This window comes from Micrasema longulum, unplaced genomic scaffold, assembly GCF_059751315.1.
Source record: "Micrasema longulum isolate JH-2025_06_02 unplaced genomic scaffold, ASM5975131v1 h1tg002225l, whole genome shotgun sequence".
NCBI lineage: Eukaryota > Metazoa > Arthropoda > Insecta > Trichoptera > Brachycentridae > Micrasema > Micrasema longulum.
The window spans coordinates 65,778-76,130 of record NW_028279385.1 but is presented as its reverse complement, the minus strand read 5'-3'; the positions used below and the strand labels follow the sequence as shown (position 1 = coordinate 76,130).

The window sequence follows — 10,353 nt, the reverse complement described above, 5'->3', positions numbered from 1 at the left end:
TGGGTATGCATTGATTAAGTATTGTCACAACTTCTACATCCTTTGTACCCACAACCACTGTTCACTTCCCAAGTATTTTGAAAACGCACATCAGGTCCATCTCAGTTCTACGTCTCTCCAATGAAGACAGATTAAGAGATTGCTCCATTTCAAAAAAAGAAAAATTACCCCTTTGCAATCGGTGCTGGACGGTGTTGGACAGACTCGATATGGTCAATATGAGTCCTGTAGAATGGAGACCAAATAGGAGAAGCGTATTCTAGATGGGGTCGAACTAGTAAGCAATAATTATTGTATGGTATATTTGAATGTCTCACCGTGTAAACCGTGTATGAAGATCACGTCGACTGCCCATATGTCTAGTGGCGGACTATAGAGAAGCTCGCACAGAACTTGTTCGCCATTTTCAAACGATTTCACTTCGTCTTGTAGAGGTCGTTCCAGCGCTGGTACTGCAATAATATGATTTATTTATTTGTTTTTGTACAATTTATAAAAACATCGCGATGTTTTTTGAAAAGTTATTTGAAACTGAAAAACTCAAAAAATGTTTTTTTAACTGTTTCATGTTTTTTAGAAACTGTATCATGGTTTTTTTTAGCTGTTTCATAATATTTTAACTGTTTTATGTTTTTTAAAATTGTTTTACATTTTAAAAACTGTTATTTGTTTTTTAAAAACTAAAAAAACTCAAATTATTTTATTTGAAACTAAAAAAAAAAACAATTCATGTTATTTAAAACTGTTTTATGTTTTTGAAAACTGTTTCATGCTTTTATAAACTGAAAATCTCTAATTATGTTATTTGAAATTAAAAAAACTGTATTCATGTTAAATGAAACTAAAAACTCAAATCACGTTTTTATTAACTGGAAAAAAATTAATTAATTTTATTTGAAACTGAAAAACTCGATTCATGTTATTTAAAACTGAAAGAATGAAAACACGTTTTTTTAAACAGTTTTAGGTTTTTTTAAAACTGATTAATTTTTTGAAATCATGTTTTTTTAACTGTTTCATGATTTTTGAAACTGTATTATATTTTTTTTAGCTGTTTCGTGTTTTTTAAACTGTTTCATGTTTTTTGAAACTAAAAAACTCAATTCATGTTGGAATTTATGCACGCTGAAGTTTGATGTGTCCAGTGTTGCGAGCAGTGGCGTACGTTTCATATAGGCACATAAGCAGTGTCTACCCTACTAAAATTCCATTAAAACAATAACAAAAAATTATTTAAATAAATTCATAACACAAATGAACGTCCTGCAGTACGAGAGCTGTACCTGATAGGAATTGCAGCAGTCCTGGAATTCTGGTCCACAGGGAGAGAAGGGCTGGCAGCAAGCGCGACAGACCTCCTCGGAAGGCTTCCCAGCATACTCGGCGGCGACTGGAAACCAATTTATTTATTTATTTAATGACGGTTCTAGCAAAATTATACTATTGCCATTACGCCATTTCCACGGCAGAGAGAATGGACAACCGCACACGTCTATCTGGCGTACATTTCTAGCTTCTTCCACATTCATACTCATAATAACATTATTCTCTACCTACCATACCTAATTACCCAAATACAATACCACTCTCACAAACGCATTTATTTATTAACGGACATTGTCCATGTATACAATTTATAAGGTTTAAATATTACAACAAAAGAATCGTTTAAAACATTTTTAAAAAAAGAAAGAAGCATTGACAAACATAAGGGACATCGAGACAAGATCTGGACTATTTATTTAGTGATCGTTTAAATCGTTGTAAACTTAAACCAAAAAAGTCCAGATCTTGTCTTGAGTTCACAATACGACAAAGATGGGTCATTGGAGAATTAAGACCATAGTTTGTTCTATGCTGATCGATGAACAGTACTTCATTGTTTCTCAACCTACGAGTCGAAATATTGAATTTTACTTGTCCCAGTAATGATGGAACATCGATTATACCATTTAGTATGCCGAATATGGAGTCAATATTAGTTCTACGTTTTTGTAGACTAGAAATATTTAACATTGACTCTATTTCAACATAAGAATAATTATCTCTCTCTAGTCTGAGCATCCACGCTATTTTTCGAAACAAGCGATGTTGAACTGATTCAATGTGATTTATGCGATTGACATAGAATGGAGACCAGCCTACTATTCTAGGAGGCATATTCTAGAAGAGGGCGAACAGTTGAGCAATAAAGAGTTTTGATTGTACGGACATGAGTAAAATCAGAGGATATTCTGTTAATGAAGCCGAGTAATTTCAGTGGTTTATTTACTGTATTATCTATATGCTCGTTGTATGTCAGTTTATAGTCCAAAACAACTCCTAAATCTCTGATGGACTTGACTACATCAATTTTGGAGTTTTCTAATAGGTACTCGAAGGAAATTGGTTGTTTTGTTCTATGAAATGATTTTGCATTTTTTAATATTTAGTTCTAATTTATTGACTTTACACCATCGGTTAAAAGAGTTAATGTCTGATTGAAGAAGAAAGCAGTCTTGTAAAGTTTGAATTATTTTGAGAATTTTGTTGTCGTCCGCGAAGAGCCAAAAACGAGAGTAAGAGAATGATTTAGCAACATCATTAATAAACCAATTGAAAAGCAGGGGTGCCAAATGAGCACCCTGAGGTACACCCGATGTAACATCAATACTGGTTTATAAATAGTTATTTATCCGAACATTTTGTATCCTACCAGTTAGATACGATTTAATAAATGAGAGTAATGGATCTCTTATTCCCAAGGCATGTAATTTATACATGAGAATTTTATGATCTACTTTGTCAAATGCCTTAGAAAAATCTGTAATCTGCATTTGTCTAATATTAATGTAAAAAAATAATCAGCTGGAATGTTGCGTATCTACCATAGAGCAGAACAATAGGCTATTATCACTAGGGAGGAATATCGGATTTAACCTACTCTACAAACTAAAGATTTTTTTAATATTCTCCTAGTGTTTATAGAAGCGCTTATATTTTCATTCGTTATTTTCGTTTCGAAAATAATGAGTGAAAATATTAATTATAAAGTTCCGTTCCACAGGCCCCATGCCTGTGGAAATCTTCTTGTTCATACTGATTGTCGTGGTTTCGGATGTGACAGGGTTGAAAGAACACCTGTATATGAATAAATAAAAAATTGAAAAATCGAAAACCGAAATAAAGGCAAAAGAAAAACATACATCCTATTAAATAAAAAATATTTTATGATTGTACGTCACCTGTAACTCAAAATATTAATAAAAACGTATTTTATGATTACGAGGAATTTTATTCCATCAATTCGCGCAATACTGTGCGTAGATTTTAAATATGAATTGATAAAACATTATTATGTCGAGTCAAATATAATGGTGAGCTGTGCATAATCGCTTATTTGGACGATTCGCCCCTCATCAACATATGTAGATTTTAAATGGGAATTATGTCGATGAAAATCTTGTACAGGTGCTTTGGTACAATCTAAACGATAGCATTGAAAAGTAATCCTTCTTGGGATTTGTAAATCGATAGAAGGTAAGTAAATGCTATTTTTATAGATAATCCATTTACCGTAATCTTTTATCGATAATTTGTAGCGTCCACACACTACACACAATTGTGACGATAGTCAACAGTGAGCCGACGTTATTTATTATATTTCATGCAAATTAACCCTCCCTCCCCGGTGATGTGCAGCCAGTACACATTGCGTCTATATCTTAATAACTATAATATCTTTATAAATTTAATAAATATTGGGTTAAGATTTTCAGTATTCCTCCATTACACATTTGCGTATCGACTGAAATAATTTGTTATTATTTAATATTTAATAAGTACTTATTAGGCATAAAAAAAGCATTTTATCGGAAATCGGGAATAAATTATACTCACACTACGAGGCGGATTGAAAATGAAGCAACCTAAGTGGGAAAAAAACTTTTTTTTTTTTTCAAAAACCATATATATCTCAACAAGCTCCTTTTACTTCGACACACTTAGTAAGACGATATTCCGACTTTTTTATACCATCTGAATAATACGATTTCGGAACCTCTCAAAATACGCGTTAGTTTCAGTAATCACTTTTTCGTTCGAGCTGAATCTTTTTCCTGCGAGTCATTTTTTTCAAGTTTGGAAACAGAAAAAAGTGATCAATGATCAACCGATTCGAAGTGTATTTCACGTAACTTTAGCATCGTATCTCATGATGTGTGAACCGGTGCGTAATCTTGAAGAAAGGGCACTTTTTCTTCTTTGAATGTGGTCGTTTTTCCTTGATTGCATCATTAAATTGATTCAATAATGCGCGATAATACTTTCCTGCAATTGTGGATCCTTTTTCAAGATAATCAATGAGCAAAATTCCGAGTGCATCCCAAAATACAGTGGCCATAACTTTGCCAGCCGATTTCACTGCCTTTGCCTTCTTCGGAGCACTTCCACCAGCTTCCACCCATTGTTTCGATTGATTTTTGGTTTCAGGTGTATAGTGGTGCACCCGCGTTTCATTGACAGATATTAATCGACGCCAAAAATCAACAGGATTACGCTTTATCATGTCCAAACACTGCCGTGAAGTGGTCTCTCGAACTCGTTTTTGTTCGACACTGAGCAAACGCGGCACCCATCTTGCCGATAGCTTTTTCACATGCAATTTTTTCAAAAAAGAAAACGATATTCCAATTTTTATACTTCTTCTTTTACCAGGTAGTTAATTCAACAATGTTTGGGTATGTTCAAACGCTTGCAGACTGCAGGATGAATCTCACCCGCATACTAAAAGTTTCAGCTCCTTTACTTCACAAAAGTCGACTGATGGAAGAGTTGAGGAATGTGGGTGTTCAAACATGGACAGAATGGTGAATGTTACAGTGTATAAAGTGGCGACTTAAACCAGCTAATGACAGGTCATAAGCCCTGTAAATGCTTAGACTTCCATATTCCCTTCTTAAAAATGTTTCCCTCTCTGTTACAATAAATTTACATGGACAATTTATTTAATATAATGCGAATCTTTATGACTGCCATTTGTAAATATAATTTTTAACTTTTTCTTTTTTCATATTTAATTTTTGACATCCAGTAGGCATCTCCGAACCGCGGCATTCATCAACCTTTCTGCCTCCCTACGACCAATGTAACAAAAGAGCGAGGTCAACACCTTCTGCAACTTGACTACACTCCCGTTTTTCCACGATTCTAGCGAAAAGTTATGGACCTCCTTGCCAACGCAATAGCGTTGTCTCGATGCCAGAACAGTGTTGACCCCTTCTAGTATCAGATCCGAACAATGTGATATTCACAAAAATGGAGCTATGTAAATTCAACTACGATAATAGTTAGTCGTTTGATAACCTATTTCAAATATCACATTGTGTTCACAGTTTTTTATGGTTACTTGTTTCAATTAAGAAATAGGCCCCCGGTTTCCGCCTTTATTATGCATTATTCCTTAATATAATTTAGTAAGTATGTATTTCATTATATTTTTATTATCTTGTTTTTAGACTTTGCCGTCAATTCGAGTATTGTTTACGATATTTATTTTACGAGTATTATTCTACATGTACCGTGACCCACGAAACAGTTGTTCAAATATACAAATTTATCCGTAAACATATAACGCAATACATCTTATTTTATTACCTTAGAAATGGCCTCTCTGTCAGGAAACAAACGCAAAGGAAAAAGTAGCACTAAAATATTTTAGTTTATGGATTAAAGTATCGAAAGTGAGTCTTATTTCTGCTTCCCTTAACATTTTTGAAAATTACAGGTGGCCTCTTCTGCCATCTGACTACCAATAATGTCGGTGTAAGTAATTTGAATTTGGAGTTATTTTATTTAAACCGATCAACAGGTTGGGTTGCCTCCAATGCCTCCACATTGCCGATGCCTGCGAATGTGGAGGCATTGGAGATCTTAATCTCATTTTTTTACATGTCCTCTAATGACTAGGAGGAAAAAAATATTTGATATTTTACTTATAACCTTTCCAATTCATTTATCTCAAATTTTTTCGTGTACAAATTGTTTATTGATCAATTCTGTTTATATTTTTTTAAGTTCAAACTGTTCCCTATTATGATTTGAAATAATTATGTTTAAATTAATTTTTTACAATAAATTTGTTTTACATTTTTAGGTTTATGTAAAATATTTGGTCATTATTACTTCCGACGTTTAATTTTTGATTTTAATTTTAACAGTTATAATTTATTATTAATATAAGATTAAGTTTGTTAATATTTTTATTATTCTGTTGTAATTTTTCTAGTTATTAAGTTTTATCTTCCTTCTAATTATTTTCTGTTAAATAGGCACTATCAGGTTTTGGTGGGATTATTTATTATTTGAAGTTTTTGATTAATGGCTTCACTAATTTCTAATCGTTCTAAATGATCTTGTGGCGCCTCCGTCATAAACAATCCTCGAGGACCTACCGAGGAGCGAAACCACGCAAGCGAACGCAGCTCGTTAAGTTACCAGCCTGCGGTTCGATACCCAGCCGGAAGTAGAGGGCGACAAGAACAAAGGCTATAAAAGGCGCGAAGTTCAAGGCCCGTCCTTCTCTCCTTGTCCGAAACTCAACTGCAGTGCTTCCTCACATAAAATTAGTCTTCTATAAAACACGTGTTAGATATAAATTCGAAGTAAGTTAGATTTTATTGAACGTGTAATAAAATATCTTTGTATTACACGCCAGTTTTCTTATAAAATAAATACTGTTATCCATGTAAGTAAGCCGTTCTTATTTCTTGTGCGATAATATAAATGTGAATCCTTTTCCCCGCCACCTTCTGAAAAGAACGTAGTAGGGTGTCGAGCGAGAGGCCATAAGGCACCGACGGGACCGATTGCAGGCTCCAGCAGGGACGCGAGGCCCCGAGCGCACGGATGCAGGTAAAAAGGAAGATTGCCTAATCCTACCTCACGCACACGCCTGTGCGTATAAAAGTTACACACAGCGTGTACAGAGAGACCCCGACAGGTAAGCCAAACGCCACAACCACTCACAATCTAAACGAAAACCATTTTTATTTACATGCAAAATGTCTACACCCGTTTCTTGATCAAATTCATGGTTTTCGGATATAAGATGATTTGCGAATTCTGAAAAAATATTACTACTCAGACATCTTATATGTTCTTTGATTCTAACTTTAAATTTACGTGAAGTTCTTCCAATATAGAAATTTTGGCAATTTAAACAATTTAATTTATAAATTCCCGAATGATTTAATTTATCATCCTTATATATCCTAGTATAAAAAGCTGGCCTAATATTGTTAGGTAAAATTTGCGCTTTATTATTAGAAAATGAATTAATGTACAAAATTCTACGCCAGTTCTCATTTTTATTGGAAATATTTTGGGAACTGTATAAGTATTTTTTCCTATAGTTTAATTTAAGTTTTTTATTCAAAATATTGTCAATTAGATTTAGTTCATAGCCATTATTGAAAGCAATATTCTTTATAGTATTTAATTCTATGTCAAAATTATTTTTATTTAGTGGTATTGAAGTAAGCCGAAGAATCATATAATGGAAAGCAGAGTGTTTATGTGCTAAAGGATGATTGGAAGATTTATGGATGACCGTATTTGTAAAAAAACTTCCAATAATAAATAATCAATTAAATTTAACTTCGAGTCCTCTTTTAAAACTATTCCCGTTATGATTTATTTAATCTTCTTTCTCTCTCTTTCTTTCAATTTTCCGTCTCTTTCATACAATATTTTATTATATAAATTGCAACGCGTGTAATTATAAGTTAGTTAAATTCCTGACGATGAGGTAGTAACCTCGAAACCGGTCGAAGTGTAATTAAAGTGGTTTATACAAATTCATCAACAAATAAGTGTAAATTAAATCTATTTATTTATAGGATTACTTTGTAAGGCGCCCTTAATGTATTATCTTGTGAAAACGGCGCTTTATAAGTTATCCATAATAAAAATAACATGATCAAAACAACATAATACAAGAAAAATACAACTGATGCTTTTTTTAGTGCAGGAGTTTAGTAAATGTAAATAAAGAAGGGGCGTCTCTAACATTAGTGGGTAGATTATTCCACAATCGAGCGGCTACTACTGCGAAAGAGGAGGCACAAAAATTAGAGCGATGACAGGGTATTAAAAGGGTTCTCTCGTTGCTAGAACGAAGAGATAGTCCGTGTTGTGAAAGAGGTTGGATGAGCTCTCTCAGATAAACAGGCGAAGTGGGATTATTTAAAATATTGTGAAGGAGTGATAGGATGTGAACGTTTCTTCCATGCCAGAATTCTGAGCCAGTGTAGTTGCGTGCGCTACTCGGTTATGTAGTCAAATTTGCGAAGATCAAAGATATAACGAATACAAATATTCTGCAATCGTTCTAACCTTATCGAGCAATGCAGAGTTAGCATCTGGATAACATACATCTGCATAGTCAAGGAGTGGAAGAAGTAAGCTCTGGACTAATGTTTGCTTAATATTAATTGGCAAGAAATTCTGTAATCTTTTAAGTGAGTGCAAACTGCTATAAAATTTACGACTAACTTCGTTAACCTGATCGTGCCACCCTAAATACTTATGAATGATAATACCTAAGTTTTGACTGAAGTCATGAATGGAATTTCTGTACCATCTATTTTGAAAAGAGGAAGTGTAGAATATAATATAATATAATATAGTATAATATTATAGATCACGCTAAAATGTACGATATTCTACTTACGTAAAGGCGACGATATGCTGAGCAGAGATGGCCATTTCCTGTCCCGTTCTCACCTACCGAGATGGGTATCGGAGAGAAGAGTGCGGCGAATCATAATTCAGCTTCTAGAAACATTTATTTTTATTTTTTTTATTAATGTAATTACCAAAGAATTAAGAATAGTCCAGAAACCGCATACGCACATCAAACAGAAGGCGACTCAACTACTCATAAATGAGTAGGTTTACGTTTTGACCCATTAGCTTCTTTGTAGACGTCGCTCAGTACGCAACTCCCGATTCGAATTTAACCATGCCGTGTTGTGTCCTTTTAAAGTGTAGAAATACTGCTGGGATCTTAAAGAAACGGGATGCAATCACATTTCATGTGTAATTAGCAAATGAATGTGTTTGTCACAAATGCATTACTTAAAAATTGAATTATTTTTCCATCTGTCAGATTGTCGAAGAAACAAAATGGAAATTTCGTTAGTGTTGCCAGGGTAGTAAAAATTTTTACCCTACTTTGCTCATATAATAAGAGAAACAATGCAAATTGAACCTCGGATTAAACAACGCCGGGGTGGACATTTGACCGACATTATCTTTAAAACATAAAATATTATTTAACATGATATAAAAATATCCGTTTTATGTAAAATAAAATTTGTTTTATATTTTAAGTTCAAAGTTCATTAATTAAATTACTCTTATTGGATGACCCTTTACTTATCTACTCTGTTGTGTCAATCAATGTTTCCGCGTGCACAATAAAATTTTAGAAAAATTAACAAATTGTTTTGTTTTAACCTTACATTTGTGTTATGATTATATTCTTCGAGATCTGGCAATGTTACTCGGTGACTTCGGTGAATTATTGGACACAGTCCGATGTATTCAAATATGATTCTACGCTCCTTCTGGACTATTCTTAATTCTATGGTAATTACATGATTGAAACATGTATTTTTACGTTTTTATGTTTTTTATTTTACAGAAACAAACAGTCAACAATGATTAAATTAAATAATAAAAATTAAGTTTAAAGACAGACCAGCGAAGTTTCTAAATAAAAATCTATATTTATGTTTAAATGAATCACCGTGTTGTGTCTCGCAAAAACTCGAAAATGGCTCGACAGATTTACGTGCGGTTTTTTGCAAAATTTTCTAATTCACATACTCAAGGTTTACAAATAATAACATCTTCTATATATTGAGTAGAAATAAAGTTAGATGCATATATGTGTTTTCATCGATTTTCCAGGGCTTCGTTCGACTGAAATGCATATTCAAAAAAATGTATTGTAACGTTTACAAACATTAATTATTTTCAATGGACACTGAATTGATTTATTTCAAAACAATTTCTTAATTTATACATGTTAACATATTTTTAATGGATTTTAGTAATTAACACATTACAACAGAGATGAAGAACATTTCAGAAAAGGTAATATAGAAGTCTAGACATCTACAGAGCTTATGACCTGTCATTGGCTGGTTTAAGTGGCCACTTATTTTATTTTTTTTTTTTTAATAAAAAAAAGAAATATTTGCGTTCTCATGATTTACCCAAATATTTAATTTTGAGGGCCATTTTCAACGAGTTGTAAATAACTCACTATTAGAAAATGGAATCAAGTTGGGGTATAGTGGGATTCGA

At 33.1% G+C, this 10,353-nt stretch overlaps 1 long non-coding RNA gene across 1 annotated transcript; it reads right to left on the bottom strand.

The window, feature by feature from the left end:
* Positions 1-317: 317 nt before the first annotated feature.
* On the bottom strand, positions 318-9,490 carry LOC148272695 (uncharacterized; the record flags this gene model as incomplete). Its single annotated transcript, XR_015824795.1, has 4 exons — positions 8,893-9,490; positions 8,711-8,814; positions 1,284-1,390; positions 318-452 (listed from the first exon to the last, which is right to left on the bottom strand). It is a non-coding gene; the product is annotated as an uncharacterized LOC148272695 (long non-coding RNA).
* Positions 9,491-10,353: the final 863 nt, after the last annotated feature.